Here is a 17,500-nt window from a genome sequence, read left to right on the forward strand (position 1 = left end):
AATGTAATATATGCTCTACTAAATTCTGGCTTTTGCTAGGTAGACCATGTTGTAGTCTGATGTTATGTCACAAAAGATAAATCTGTTCTATGGTTAAGTTTATTACACATTTTAAAATAATATTTCGTAATGAAGGATGTTTCAAGTTTCTTATTATCATCGGTTATAAGACATTCAACGGTGGTTATGAATAATTTGACCCTCTTTTAAGGAGTTGAATTTAACAGAACATATAATAACGATGGCTTTTTGCTCTTTCATCGTATAGGAGACGTAAATCGAAAGTCCCACTTCATATATCTTGCATCATTCAATTTAATATTTCTCCCCAACATTCATCATATATAGATTGTAACACGGTCACAATTCTAATCTGTCATCCCTCAAACTTTTCGTTAACTCCTCTTTAGTAATAAATAATTCAAGTGGATTGTCTCCACCATTTCCTCTTAACTTAAAGCACTTTTGAAGTTTCCTTTGGAAATCAAATATTTAATGGTAACAGTGCCCCTCTGACAGTGAATCCATTAGATCAGTGATTATTAACCTGGGTGCTACCGCCCCCTAGGGGGCGCTGCTGACTTTTAGGGGGGCGGAAATAATCAGGGGGCGCTATGGGGGCGCTATGTTCAGAAGGTGGAACGATATTTACCCACTTTAAATTTGCGCTAAGCTGTGCAGAGTACACACCCACAAGTCAGGTGAAGAAACAAGTAATAATACAAGTAATATATATATATATATATATATATATATATATATATATATATATATATATATATATATATACATATATATATATATACATATATATATATATATATATATATATATATTTATATATATATATATATATATATATATATATATATATATATATATATATATATATATATGGCATACATATACATATATATCTATATATATATATATATATATATATATATATATATATATATATATATATATATATATATATATATATATATATATATATATATATATATAATATGCACACATATATACATAAATATACACATGTATATACAGGTATATAGATAGATAGATAGAGATAGATAGGTATATGTATATTAACTAAGTTAATAATGAATTAGTTTTATAAATAAATAAATGAATAAATAAACGAACAATAAATGAGGAACAGATAAATATATATTTCCTTTTCCAAATAGATAATAAATCGATGTCACTTTAATTTCACTCATGAAACAACAACACTTATGTATATTGTGATATTTTACGGTATTTCCATTACTTAGGAATAATTAAACTCTGAATTAAAGAGTTGATGCTGTTTCAGTTCAGAGCTACCTCTGCCTTTGTTATTAGTAGTAGTACTTTTAGTAATTCATAACAGTAAGGCTGAAACGTGTACATTACAACGAGTACTAAACGCGTTCAGACCTGTATCATCTTGGCTGCGTTGACAGAGAAGTTAAGCTCATCACTCATATTTCATAGTACTGCTTGTTGCCAGATTGAAAAGAGGTATGAAATTACATTACGGGACGTTAAAAAATCGTTAGATAAATAATTTGGGCACTATTTCTGAAATCTAAATTTGTTGAAAATGAAAGTTCCTGGACGTAGTTTTCTGGATTGGTTTCAATGCATATGATATGCAACAATTCTCACGGTCTTAGCTGAGTTGTTTGAACTTACTAATGTGAACTGTGAGATTGCATAATACTTTTTCATTACTTTACCTTTTCTGCTTATAAAATTGCTCTGAAGTGTCACAGGGTATGAGTTAAAACACTACAAGTGATATTGAAGATAGTGATAAGTGTCTAAATGTAAGCGAGACTAAGTGAAAATATTTTTTGAAGGGTCCGAACTGTGGTCGTCCGTGATAGGTGACTAATTTTCTTCATATTTATATGTAAGGGACTTGATCGTGTGCTATTGGCATGTAAAGTCTGTATATATATATATATATATATATATATATATATATATATATATATATATATATATATATATATATATATATATATATATATATATATATATATATACTCGAGTGAATACTTGAAATATGGTGTAATTCCTTCTGTGAATAATGAACAGCTACCAATGTGTTTATTATGTGAGAAAACTTTCACAAATGAAGGAATGAAACCTTCGAGAATGATTGATCATTTGAAGGTAAAGCATCCAGAAAAAGCAAACAAGGATGTAGCATACTTTCGTGATTTGAAAGTATAATTTGAAAAACGTTCCACCATTGGAGGATTGTTCAAATCACACGGAAATGAAGTTGAGAAAGGACTTATTGCATCTTACAAAGTTTCAAAGCTTATTGCTAAATGTGGAAAATCGCACACTATTGGTGAAACTCTTATTATACCAGCAGTGAAAGAAATCATCAGTACCATGATGCCCACTCAAAAAGATATAACTCCTTCAATTCCGTTGAGCAATAGTTCAGTGGATTCCAGAATTGATGAAATGGCAAGTGACATTGAAAATAAACTTTATGATGAACTCAAAACAACACAATTTTCTTTACAACTTGATGAAACAACACTACGCGACAATGAAGCTTTGTAGGTAGTAGGTAGTAGGTTGGCCAGGGCACCAGCCGCCCGTTGAGATACTACCACTAGAGAGGTATTGGATCCTTTGACTGGCCAGACAGTATTGCATTGGACCCCTCTCTCTAGTCACGGCTTATTTTTTCTTTGCCTACACTTACACGGAATAGTCTGGCCTATTCTTTACATATTCTCGTCTTTCCTCATACATCTGACAACAATGAGATACTTAACACTTCTTCACCAAGGGGTTAATTTACTGCACTGCAATTTGTTCAGTGTACTTTCCTCTTGGTAAGGGTAGAAGAGACTCTTTAGCTATGGTAAGCAGCTCTTCTAGGAGAAGGACACTCCAAAATTAAACCATTGTCCTCTAGTCTTGGGTAGTGCCATAGCCTCTGTACCATGGTCTTCCACTGTCTTGGGTTAGAGTTCTCTTGCTTTAGGGTACACTCGGGCACACTATTCTATTTTATTTTTTTTTCTTCCTCTTGTTTTTTTGAAATGGTGTGTTGGGCAGGCTTAATAGAAGGGCCATGGATGCCTGGTGGTTTATCAAGAGGTTGTCTTTTCCTTTTTCTGATTTTTTCTTCTCAAAACCATCCTTACTGTCCTCCCTTCAATTGAAGTGGCTATCCTGGAGGGTATTTAGCCTTGCATGGTGTATCGGCTCCTCCATGTTGACCAGTTTTTCCAACTTTTTACTATAGTCTATGGATATCATCAATCACTTTTATTATTATTCTGTACATATTGTTTTTGTTTTAATTCTTGTTAATCTAGTTTTTAAGTACGATGTCTCTTTTTTATTTCTATTAATTCTTATGCTGTCTGGAGACATTGAGCAAAATCCGGGACCAGTACGTCCTAGATTTCGTCAATGTCGTCTACTGTATTGCAATATTCGTGGTCTTCATGCAAATATCCGAGACCTTACAGTTGCGTCCAGACAGTATGATATTCTTTTGTGCTCAGAAACTTTGGTTTCTAATATGAGGCACTCATCTGAGCTCCTTATAACTGGTTTTAAGAAGCCAATAATGCTGAAACGTGATTCCATTCCTAGGGCCAGGGGAATGGCGGTGTATATTAGGACCGAGTACCCTGCTTCTCATAAGTCCTGCTATCAATGTGGATGTCATGAGATTCAGGTAATAAAAGTTTGTGGCAGGCATAACAACTTTTATTTGTGTTCAATCTACCGGAATCCAGACATGGATGATTCTATCTTTGATTGTCTTCTTACCATTATGGCTAAGATACAAGAAGATGATAGAAAGGCTTCGTTTGTCTTTGTTGGTGATTTTAATGCTCACCATAGGGAGTGGTTGAGTTCTATCTCTCCTACCGATCGCCATGGCTTAAGAGCTTTAGACTTTGCCTCAGAATCAGGCTGTGAGCAAATCATAAATGAAGCTACTCACAGGTCTGGTAATTGCTTGGACCTCGTATACACTGACTCCCCTGGCGTTATAATGATTTCATTATTAGTGAAGACTGAGCAGCATGTCCCTGATATATCATATTCTTGTAAAATTTATATGAAATCCCAAGCAGACTGGAATGGGATTTTTCATGATCTTTTGTGCTTGAATTGGTCACAATTATATAATAGTGTAGATCCTGTTGTCCCTTTGAATGAGAATCTAGTCAACATAATTGATAGGCGTATCCTTTCTCGTGTGCTAAGGTACCGAATGAAGGACAAACCGTGGTTCAATGATGATTGTAGACGTGCTTATTTGGAGAAGCAGGAGGCCTATCACCTTTGGAAGGGTAACAGATCAGATTTGACCTGGAACAACTATACTCAGCTTCGAACTTTTGCTCAGAGAGTTTATGCCTCAACTGAAAAGGAGTACAATTTAATCATAAAAGAAACCCTCTCTGGTACAACTCAGGAACATAAATGGTGGTCTACCCTTAAATCTGCACTCTTTGGTGTAGATGCAACAGTTCCTCCTTTACTTAAACCAGATGGCTCAGTCACTCACTGTCCAAAGGAAAAGGCAACCCTTTTGGCTGATGTTTTTGACAGTAAACAGAGTAATGAAAAACTTGAACTTCCTCATTCCTGTTTTCCTGAGGCTAAACTAACTAGTTTAGCTTTTCGATCTCGTGAGATTAAAGCTCTGTTGATGGACCTTGATGCTTATGGAGGTGTAGACCCTAATGGTATTTTTCCTTTGTTTTTTATAAAGACGGAAGATTTCTTACCTCCAAAGTTATCTGTTATTTTACGCAAGTTAGCAAGAAGAGGAGCTTTTAGCACTTGTTGGAGAATTGGTAATGTTACTCCTCTATGTAAATGTGTTTGTGGTAGCTCAAGTCCCACTGATTACCGCCCAATTTCCATAACTCCCATATTATCTAAAGTTTTTGAACGTCTTCTGGCAAAACGTCTTAATAGGTTTGCTGAAGGTAATCATCTATTCCCTAGTTTGCAATTTGGTTTTCGGAAAGGCCTTGGAGCATGTGATGCCCTTCTTACAATCTCCAATGCAGTACAGAAATCCCTTGATTGTGGTCGGGAAGTTCGTATGATTGGCCTTGATTTTAGTGCTGCCTTTGACCGTGTTAATCATGAGGCCCTTGTTTTCAAACTGAAACAGTTGGGAGTGGGTGGGTCGTTTCTTAGCATTATTATTGATTTTTTAAGTAGTAGATCTCAAAGAGTTGTTGTTGATAGCCACCATAGTGAGTATAGGAATGTGATATCCGGTGTTCCACAGGGTAGTGTTCTTGGCCCATTACTTTTCATACTATATACACATGACATGTGGTTTGGCCTAGAAAATAAGCTTGTTGCATATGCAGATGATGCTACTCTCTTTGCATCAATTCCATCCCCTGAATGTAGATCTGGGGTTGGTGAATCCCTTAATGGAGATTTAGCTAAAATTAGTGCATGGTGCAAATTATGGGGTATGAAGTTGAATCCTAACAAAACTCAAAGTATGATTGTAAGTAGGTCAAGGACGGTGGCTCCTCAACATCCGGATCTCAGTATTGATAATGTTTCTTTAAATTTGTATGACTCTTTCAAAATTTTAGGCGTGATTCTTGACAGCAAATTTACTTTTGAGAAACATATAAGGTCTGTGTCCTCTTCAATTGCACAAAAAATTGGCTTATTGAGAAAGTCTTTTAAGATATTCGGTGATCAATCTATTCTGAAGAAGTGTTTTAATTCTTTTATTCTACCTTGTTTTGAGTATTGTTCTCCTGTCTGGTCTTCAGCTGCTGATTATCATCTTAATTTGTTGGACAGAAACTTACGGTCTATTAAATTTCTTATTCCTGATCTAGATATTAATCTCTGGCACCGTCGATCAATTAGTTCATTATGCATGTTGCATAAGATTTTTCATAACTCTGACCATCCTTTACATTCAGATCTCCCTGGACAATTCTATCCTGTTCGTAATACTAGGCAGGCAGTTAATTCTAATAGCCAGGCCTTCTCCATCATAAGACTCAATACTACGTAGTACTCTAGAAGTTTTATTCCAGCTGTTACCAAGTTGTGGAATGATCTTCCTAATCGGGTTGTTGAATCAGTAGAACTTCAAAAGTTCAAAGCTGGAGCAAATGCTTTTTTGTTGACCAGACGGACATGAGTCTTTTTACAGTTTATATATGACATTTTTGTTGTTGACGTTGTTAATAGTTTATATATGATATATCTCTTTTGACATTACTTTTTTTAGAATGATTTATTGTTAATTTGTTCTCTTCAGTTATTTATTTCCTTATTTCCTTTCCTCACTGGGCTATTTTTCCCTATTGGAGCCCCTGGGCTTATAGCATCTTGCTTTTCCAATTAGGGTTGTAGCTTGGATAGTAATAATAATAATGATAATACTGGCTTATGTGCGCTATATAAATAGCAGTCATGCAGTTGTTGAAGAGTTTCTGTTTGCTGAAAAATTAGAGGTTGACACTAAAGGTTCAACGGTTTATAAGGCAGTTGAACAATTCTTTAAACAGAAAGGAATTCCACTTTCAAATGTTATTGCTTGTGCAACCGATGGAGCACCGTCAATGGTTGGACGCCATCGTGGATTTATAGCACATCTGAAAAGAGAAGTTCCGGATATCTTTATAATCCACTGCGTCATTCACAGGCAGCATTTAGCTGCAAAGCATCTCAGTGACAGATTGCATAGTACCCTGCAAGCTGTTATCAAAGCAGTGAATAGGATCAAAGCCCATTCACTGAATGACCGCATCTTTCGCCAACTTTGTCATGAAAATGAAGAAGAATTTGAACGGCTCTTGCTACATACGGAAGTCAGATGGCTTTCAAAAGGCAACTGTCTACGACGCTTTTATGACCTCTATGATTCTGTTCTTGATTTCTTTAAGTGTAAATTATTGGACGAGAAAATTAGTACAGATTTGGAAAACAGAAGAGCAGATGTTGCTTATTTGTCTGATATTTTCAACAAATTAAATGAGGTAAACATTAAATTGCAAGGAACCAAAATGTGTCTCATCAAAGCAAAGGGAATAATAATGGCATTTATTAGTAAATTAGATTTCTACAAAAGCTGTTTACTAAGACTACACTTAAATCAGTTTCCTAGCTTAAAAGCACTGAAGGAAAACCAAACCGATGATTCTTGTTTGTCAGACACTGATCTAGACTGCTATTCCTCTCATCTTCAAGCACTGAAAGAAGATATGACGATCAGATTTAAAGATCTCAAAGAATTGAAAATACCAGAGTGGGTTGTAAATCCATTCCAGACTGATGCAACTAATGCTGATCCAAATCTAGTTGAAGAACTTATAGACTTGCAAAATGACATTGAAGGTAAAGTGTTGTTTCAGCAGATTGGCTATGAAGCTTTCTGGCCAAAGAAACAAGATAAATATCCTCATCTTTGGAAAAAAATCAAATTATTATTGTTAGCATTTCCTTCATCATACCTGGTAGAGAAAGGATTCAGTGTTGTCTTGCAACTCTTGACTAAGCAGAGAAATAGATTGCAAATATGTAAAAGGGGTGACTTGAGGCTCTGTTTATCAAATATTGAACCTGATATTATTAAGTTGGCAAGTTCTCACCAGGCCCAAGGTAGTCATTAATTACATTTGTTTCCTGATTTTTTTTTTGGATACGTATTTTTTTCATATTATTATTAGTATTATTATTTTGTGGTTTGTTTGTTTGGAGGCACATACATGTTCTATTTGAAAATTAACCTAAATACTGCGACTATTTTCTTCAAGTGATAATAAATGTGGATGTATTGGTATTAAGTAAATATATCATATTCTAAGGATTAAATTTTTTATTTCCTAACTGGAAAACACTACAATGTAGAATCCGATGCAGCTTCACTGCATCAGTCATCATTTTAGTACAGCACTTATATTATGGTGGGCGCTAGCCTATAGAAATATCTGAAAAGGGGCGCTAGGGAGAAAAAAAGTTAAGAACACTGCATTAGATTATTTCCCTTTTCACTCACACCTCGCACTTAATGCAGGTAAAAAATGTAATCTACATTTCTTTTTAAAAGTTTGGAATTTAGGTAATCTCATGTAATGACGGTTATTATAGACAGCATTATTTTGTTCTTTATTTACAGCTAGACTTTGAACTTAAGCAGATTTTCATTATAGATTATTTTGGATTCATACCCCTTTGTGTTGCTTCAGTAAATATTACTATGGAATTTTTTATCAGATCTTTTGTCATAAAGTTCTAATCTCGCTTTATGAAGAGAACGCATATTGAACTTCTTTTTTTTTTACTCTTTTTACTTAACATTATATTTTAATATAATTTGTGAAAAAAAAAATATTCTGATATTTTTTCATATTTCGTTCATGTTAGACAAAGCTTTTTCTAGTGTCTATTCTATCATTTTAAAAACACCACAGACATTGAATGATAAATACTCTTCATTTGCTGAAAAAGTTTCACAAGAGTCTTTGAAAATTCTCGTTTTTTGCAGTATTTTCTTCCAAATATATTATAAGGAAGTCTGTTTTTAAAATTAAATTTTAATCCCCCACCTAATTTGCATGTCTCTCTGTCATTCTGTCCGCTTATCTGCCTCTATTTCGATTTATAAATTTACATTTCCACATACTAGTAGACAAAAAAAGTCGTTATATATCTATCTATCTATCTATATATATATATATATATATATATATATATATATATATATATATATATATATATATATATATATATATATATATATATATATATATATATACACACAGTAGTAGGCAGTCAATAATGACGATTAGTTATTTAGATAAATATGACATGCAGACACACGTACCCCAATTTCACCAGGATATGACTACTCTTTCTCTCTTTCCCTGAGCAATGAGAATAGCTAGAGTAACCATATATATACATATATATATATATATATATATATATATATATATATATATATATATATATATATATATATATACTGTGTATATATATATATATATATATATATATATATATATATGTATGTATATATATATATATATATATATATATATATATATATATATATATATATATATATATATATATATATATATATATATATATATATATAAACATCTGAAAGGATTTGTTATAATCCAATATGCCAAAAGAATTGGTGAAATATTTCAAACTGGATCCTCATCAGGTGAGGATACACGCCGGATCATGGAGCACAGGTGATGTTAACGCTTAAGTGATATTTTTATATCATTTTTCAAACGATTTTATTCAAAAGTTTGATTAACGTGGTATAAATCAATGATTGATATTGTCCAGCACATTTACTGCTCATAAGTGAATGCTTGAAAAAAAAACTGTCCTAATTGTAGTTTTACCTACAAATAATGGATATTTAGGTACATTATTGCATTGCAGTACTTTGATTTGCATGAATTATGTACACCACATGAATCTGCCATATGGTTTATATTATAAATCATCCTAAATTTCAACTTATCCTTCTGTCACTGTCACACTACTGTTCAGATTAATATACTTATGTAGGAGTGAAAATATGAAGTAAATTGGTCAATCGAATTGTCAATTTGTGAATTTCAGGCATTTTCTTTATGTGAATATAGTATCCAAAGGTTTTGATCAAAGGTAATTTACATATTTCATATTCTCAATTTGGAAAGACAAAATGATGCTTACACACATTTTCACTCCGTTATGCATTGCCTTTTAAAAACACACGGTCATTGGTGTAACAACTTTTCTTGATCTGTACTTTATTGGAATAAAACTTCCAAGGTATTCTAAAATCAAAGGTTTTTCGAGGAAAACTATCTGATATATTTTCTTTTTGCCTTTAATTTCCTGTTTTATAACAAATGCTGAAGAAATACTAAAACATTATCATTTATATTATAAGCTGGTGCTGTTCTATAACAAATGCTGGCTGAGGAAATATTAAAATATTATCATCTATATTATGAGCTGGTGCTTTTAGTTGCCAGAGTTTCTAGATAAGGACGATAGCTATTACGTGACTTGTTACTAGTAATTCACTGATGCAAGATCAGTGTCACCATCAGGAGGATGCAGTGAACTGGATATTAATGATCACTTTGAATATCTCCTTCCACGATATATCAAACTGCTTACTCTTCAAATCCAGAATAACTTCCCCAAAAAGGCAAATCACAAGGGAAGATGAAAGAGGATCTTCTATTTAATCATTAAACTTTAGATGCTAGAAAAAGAATCCAAAATGCTGCTAAAGGTCCTCTAAATTCCTAAATTCTCACAAAATTTTCCGATGTTTACATATAGCTATCATACCCTGAAGCCTAAAAATTCAGAACAAAAACTTTATTCTTTGAATTATGAATGAGGTATGCATTAATTAGATATAAAAAAAACTACCATTAAAGTATGTTTTAGTAATCCCATGCTTCGCCAAATGTGAATAGAATCCGAGAGTTTCTACTGCTTGTCAAAAGATGGCAGCATACGGTCATTGTTCCATTCTTGTGATTGATGCTATCCAATTGGAAATAGGTAATCGATTGATACTTGTTTAGAAATATGTGTGGCAGGTATAAATTATATTCAGCTGCAATTAAGTAGGCATTTTTTTTTAGCTATTTTCAAACAAAAATGACGTCATGGAAGGTTCCAGAAAACAAGGATTAACGAGCTCTACATATTGTTTATTTTCATGGACAATAGATGGCCTTAGCAGTAGACTAACAAATTACTAATTGTCCTCATCATCCACTTATTATAATTTTAATTTCTTCATTTTTGTTGCTCTTTGGGCACAAAATTTATATAAAACTGACGCAAGTACACTTGATATTATCTGTTTTCTTGGCACAACTACATTCTTAGAAAACTACAAATTTCTCAGTAAATATCACAAAAATATATTCTCAGCAAACAATCGTTAGTTCAATTAAATTTGTGGGTCAGGGGGGTGGGAGGCCTCACCAGAGATGCCACATGTACTGAAATCGGCGAGAGAATTGAGTGATTACACAGTTAAATTACATAATTTTTAATAAACTTTTGATGAAACCAGGAGATAAAAAACATGATTTATATTATGGCATGTACTGTTAGCAACAACTACGTAGAATAACAATATTTCAACATTCCGAAAGGCATAATAACTCAGACTCCTCTAGCTCCCTCCCTTACATCGTAACGAGTTTTACTTTACCACCAATAGATGGCATCAGAGGCACCTTGTCCCACCTAATATCGAATATTACTTGAGGACCACGTGTGGCAAAAAAGTGAGCTAGGAAGGTAGAGACTACAGAATTGGCAGTTGGTAAATTGTCCAACGATCGTCTCCTTATTAAGAAGGAATATTTTTAAAAGAAAACAGTGTGAAATTTACATATGCTATCGGAAGCAACCTGAGTTTACTTATAAAAGTGTTTAGTATTCTCTTTCTTCATTAAAACAAGGATATTAAGTAATGTACTTGTACACGTGACCAAGGTAACTATCATCAGCATAGTTAAGGTTGGTAGGACGGGTTTGGGACAGCGCTGCCAAATAGAATTCCATTGACTGGAGAATCTCACTATTCATTACAGATTCAAATAATTTAAAGAGTCATAGTTACTGCCAGAAAATGCGTAATTATGGTGTAATTTGCTATTCCTATAATCAGCAAAGTCAACATAGACAAATCGAATAATGAAAAAGAAAATTGACACATTCTGTAACTTCGCCAACGTCTGACTGTGTTTCGTCATCCAACTGCAAATTTGTGTTTGGTAATAGGGGCGTTCCAGAGTGTAACTTGGTTATGAAATAAACCTTATCATCATTTCATTAGTAAATGTATGTATGTCAGTAAAGCGGTTTCTTGGTTCGATATAGATAGAAAAAAAATCCATTAAGTATATTAAAACATTAATTTTTCTCCTTCCTAGTAACGGCCACGGTCTTCTTAGGGCAATGATTGGCCAATTGAGAATATTAAGAAAGCTGATTCTTAAAGATCGTAGAGAGAGAGAGAGAGAGAGAGAGAGAGAGAGAAGGGCCACCAACAAGAGTATACTTATAACAATAAAGGTTAATGAGAGTTTATATAGGTGAAGTGTGGATGTTACATTAAAGTTATACATATATGACAATTATTTGCCGCCATTTCTTTTGTATGGGTACACATATTGATCGTGATGTTTTAAAGAAATGATAATCTGGAGAGACGGAAATATAAGCATACATAATTATAATGTCTCCGGGATTAATGAAACTACAAATAAAGATTCCTGTATATAAAAGTTTGTTTCAAAATAAGTTTAAATCATTACCAATAAATCACAAGAAAGGTTTTAGATTCGATGGAAAGGTTAACAGACTGATAGTTTGTTGGATGTCAATAAAGGTTGAATGAGATTAAAAACGTTTTCTAAATAAGTTACAAATAAAGTTAGATCAATAGATATGGGAATAGAGGTTATGCTGTTATAAACATTAAAATTTTGATCCTTTCTTTTATCGGTCATAGGTTCGAGTCCTTAGCAATAAACACATGTGATTTTAATCAATGTAAATATCAAGCACAATGGCATTCGTATCAAATGCTATTCTTGTGAATTAATATCCACTAAGAATTCATTTATGATAGCTTCGAGCTAGACGAAGATTGGAACTTATATCCTGACCCAGAACAATGCCTAGATGGACAAATCTATTAATCGAGCTATTAAGAGATATAAACTATATTTTCATTTTTGATCAACTGTACATCTACCTGTCGAATTCAGGAATATGCTCTTAGACTTTAAATAAATCCTTCTCCACCATGATAGTTAATCAGTGAGTTTAAAACACATTGTTATTTATAATGAATATGTATCACTAACATTCGTGATTTTAATCAATGTAAATATCAACCATAATTACATTTAATATCGAATACTGCTTTTGAGAATGTACATCCACTGGAAATTTATTTATGATAAGTGTCTCCGTCTGGGCAAGTATTTTATCCTATGCCCTGAGCCGAAACACTGCTTACATGACGACTTTACTAATAGAGAGATATAAGCTAATTTTAAGTCGTCTGTACATACACCTGTTGAATTCAGGAATCTTAAAGTTAACCAAGAAGAACCCCCACCGTCAGAGACTTTTCAAACTTTAGACACCCACTCGAAAAACGTTCCTACGCCCCAGAGGTGTGAAATAGTTTGACCCTTCAATCATGGATTTACTTTATCGGAAATTGGTACGGTCAAGTTGGTTCATCATGTCATATCTCTTCCGAATTATCGATGAAATCACAGTCGGAAACTGTTAACTTTAGGGGTCAATTTATTATCTGATATCATAAGTAATGACGCAATAGCTGCGTGAAGAAGACATATCTGCTCTCATGAATTATCTCTCTCTCTCTCTCTCTCTCTCTCTCTCTCTCTCTCTCTCTCTCTCTCTCTCTCTCTCTCTCTCTCTCTCTCTCTCCTAATATATATATATATATATATATATATATATATCAGTGTGTGAGTACGCGTGTGTTTTTGCCGATATATGCAAAACTCAAGAACAAAAAACATTTAAAATGATCAAAATTAAGTAAAAGAAGGGAATTTATATAGTTAAGATAATTTATAAACATTAGGATTTACTTAAATGGAACGTTCGGAAAAAGGTGAATGAAACTGAATATTGGAAATATTATCTGATATAATATTACTGCTACGTTTAACATTCTAAAGAATCTTTATAACAAGAAACAAAGGTAATATGACTTGTATCAAATAATATGACCAGTCTAGAGCTACAACACAATAGATCATGTAGGAACTCCCTTATAGCCTTCAGAGATGAAGTACTTTTCATAATCCTTAAGAAGATAAATATATTCAGGAATATTACTCCTCCGAGTAAGGCGTTAAGGAAGAAGTTCTGCAAAAGTAAGTCGCAAAACCGAGAAAGCAATCCGATTGCCTAAACTTTATCGGATTTAGATACGACCAAAATGCTCTCAAGGTCCATATCAAAGTATTGGGAGGGAATTTCACTGTCTGAGGAGGTACAAGTTCAACTTACTTGCAGGTGTGCAAATATTATGCCTTTCTCAAACTCGTGAGTGTAAGGATTTGTGGAAGACAGAACATCTCACACCTGCCTGTGTCTAACACATTCATTGAAAATAGCATTGGTTTAACTGTCAAATATGTATACGACACAATAATTGCTAATAAAAAATAGATTTTTCTTTCAAAGTAGCGTAATCTTAATCCATCGTATGGTTTTGTTAAAAGAAGAGTTGGTTTCCAGAAAAAATATGGATATGAAGATTCATGAGTCAAAATTTCCTTTTGGTGTTTTTTTATTTTTTTCTTATACCAATCTGTGCAAACTGACCCGCATTGCTGACTGATTTTAAAAAGGCTTGTTAATGAGTTCCGGTCTAATCATAATACGTAATTCATGTTTTTTTTTTTTTTCTTAATTATACTTAAACATAAGTTGATGTACTTCTTAACTCTTTTGACTCATAATAAATAGTATGCAGAATATGTATGTACGTGTGCGTGTGTTTATCCATGTTTGAGTATGTGTGTGTTTGTGAGATATTGGTTCTGTACGTATAACATGAAATTATGCACATCCTCATGACTGTATTTTATATCATTACTTTTTCTTAAGGTCAGGTGAATGTAGTGAGTAACATTCATTAATTTCTCTCTCTCTCTCTCTCTCTCTCTCTCTCTCTCTCTCTCTCTCTCTCTCTCTCTCTCTCTCTCTGGTAGCTAAAACAGTAAACTAATGATCACATATACTGTGCACTTCTGGAGCATACAATTAACCTTTCTTTTAAATTCTTAAAATCCAGAGTCAGCTTAAGCGTACTAAAAACTGCCCTTAATATTTTCTTTTGTCCCTTAGTTTACACTCATCTCAACTGCCTACCCTAACCTTTTAAAAAATACACAGGAGTACACTGATTATTTAATGTTTCCAACAATGAAATTAAAATTCAGTCCTACCGAAGTGGGGAAATATGAACAAAGGAGGAAAAAAACACCTCATTACTTTCCCTTCCTTTCAACAGCAGTACTTCTTGGGTAATTCTCTTCCTCTAGGGCCTTTAGTAATGACACATTTTAAATAAAGAGTTCTCGAGTCGAAATGAATAAGGAACATTAAATTATGTAAAGCGTTCTGTATTATCATACGTTTATGTAATTTGATTCCCTACTTGAGTAGTTTCTATCCTTATTTAGTTTGGGAAATTTAGGTATTTTACTTTATAATCTATTAAGAACAAAGCTCATTAAAGGGTGTCGATTTTTCATTTTATGTATAGTATTTTATGATGAATTTAGATAATAAAAAGGCATGATATAAAATACGGTCATAAGAACATCCATAATTTCATGTTATACATACATAAACAGTGACACACACATACTCACACGTGCGTAGACACACACACACACACACACACACACACACACATATATATATATATATATATATATATATATATATATATATATATATATATATATATATATGTGTGTATATATGTATACATATATATTTATATATATATATATATATATATATATATATATATATATATATATATATATATATATATATATGTATATATATGTATACATATATATATATATATATATATATATATATATATATATATATATATATATATATATATATATATATATATATATATATATATATATATACGTTCAGATTTTTATGGAATAGAAAATTCTAACAATTCAAATAAATGAAAAATTAATTTTGTTTTCTTTTTTTAAATTACTATAGATATATTTTATAAAAAATCGAAGATGTGCAAGATATTGTTACGTCGAATATTCTCACTTTTGTACGAACTATTGAACAGTCTCATAGGCTCTAGGCAACGAGTATATGGCATAATCACAGAGGAGAAAATTTAACAAGTAAAATTATATAAAATATTCTAATGTTTCTAAAAATAGAAGGGCCTGTTTCTTTTAAACACAAGGGAAAGAAATACATTATTCTTCTAGTTCTAATAAATTCTCATTGAAAAGCAACGTTCACGACCTACCGACAAAATAAAAGCACACCATTAGTGTTGTGGTCTTCGAGCCCCACTTGAATTTGTTAGTACCTTGGTCACTGTAACCTCACAATTCTTGTGAGCTAAGGATGGGGGGTTTGGAGGAGCCTATAGGTCTATCTACTGTGTCATCAGCAGCCAGTGCCTGGCCCTCCTTGGTCCTAGCTTGTATGAAGAGGAGGCTTGGGCGCTGATCATATGTACAGTATATATGGTCAGTCTCTAGGGCATAGTCTTGCTTGATAGGGCAATGTCACTGTCCCTTGCCTTTGCCTTTCATGAGTGGCCTACAGTTGCCAATAGAATTGTGTCCAGCGATTATAATTACGCCAGATGACCTTCACTTGTTAAAGTAGATGTGGACTCGTTATGCTTATTTGAATTCCTTCACTGATTTTACCGATTCCTTTTAATTATGTAAAATCATCTGTGGTTATTCTCAGGCAGCCTAGTTGCAGAAGTTATAAGTACTTCGATGTGTGATAACAAAGTATATATATGTATATTTTTTATATATACATATAAATAGCCTCCTTGCTAGTACAATGGTAACGCATTTGCCTAGCATTCGCATGACAGCAGATCGTTCCCCGCCCCGTATCATGAGTTTAAGCTGTTTACTGGAGACGCCACTGCTGTGGTAAGGCACCACAGTGTGGAGTTGGGCTTATCCGGCTGACGTTCTGGTGAGCATCTATTCTGTTGGAACTGAAACCAAACACCTTTAACCTTTTAACCTTCAAGAAATTATACCGTTATCATCTTGAAGTTGTATTTGTGGTCGTAAATTTCCAATATGTGTGAGTAACTTCCTCGAAAAATCTATATTTTTTTTCACAAAGTATAAATATGGTAATCTTTTAATAGAAATTATTGATGCCTTATCATGATCTTGATTTTATAATAATTTACCTTCGGGACTAAGTATTTATTGCTGCCCTCTTTTACTTGTAATGAGATAATATTTAAGAAGTGGAAATGTTATTTCCATGAAACAAACAAAAATTTTTCCTTTCTATACAAGCAGGTCTTTTCAAAGATATTCCTACGAAAAAATCTTTTTGCGAACATTCATAAATAATTCATACCAAAAATATTAGTATTCTAAATTGCCTACTAAAAGTATATAACCGAAAGCTGATGGAACATAGGCAGTCGAATACTTCAGATACATGAAATTTCTAAAAGTTGTCTAAACTAACTACCAAAATGACTACTAAAGCTATGTAAAATTTTCGAAACTTCCTACCTGAAGTGGGCACTAATATTCTGGAGCAAGGCTTTTAAGAGTATTCTTTTTGTACAATCAACCTTCATGGCAATGTATTAAAACGAAGAGTGCCATGATGTATTCTGAACCTCGTGCCAAAA

The sequence above is a fragment of the Palaemon carinicauda genome, chromosome 2, assembly GCF_036898095.1.
Source record: "Palaemon carinicauda isolate YSFRI2023 chromosome 2, ASM3689809v2, whole genome shotgun sequence".
Classification (NCBI taxonomy): Eukaryota; Metazoa; Arthropoda; class Malacostraca; order Decapoda; family Palaemonidae; genus Palaemon; species Palaemon carinicauda.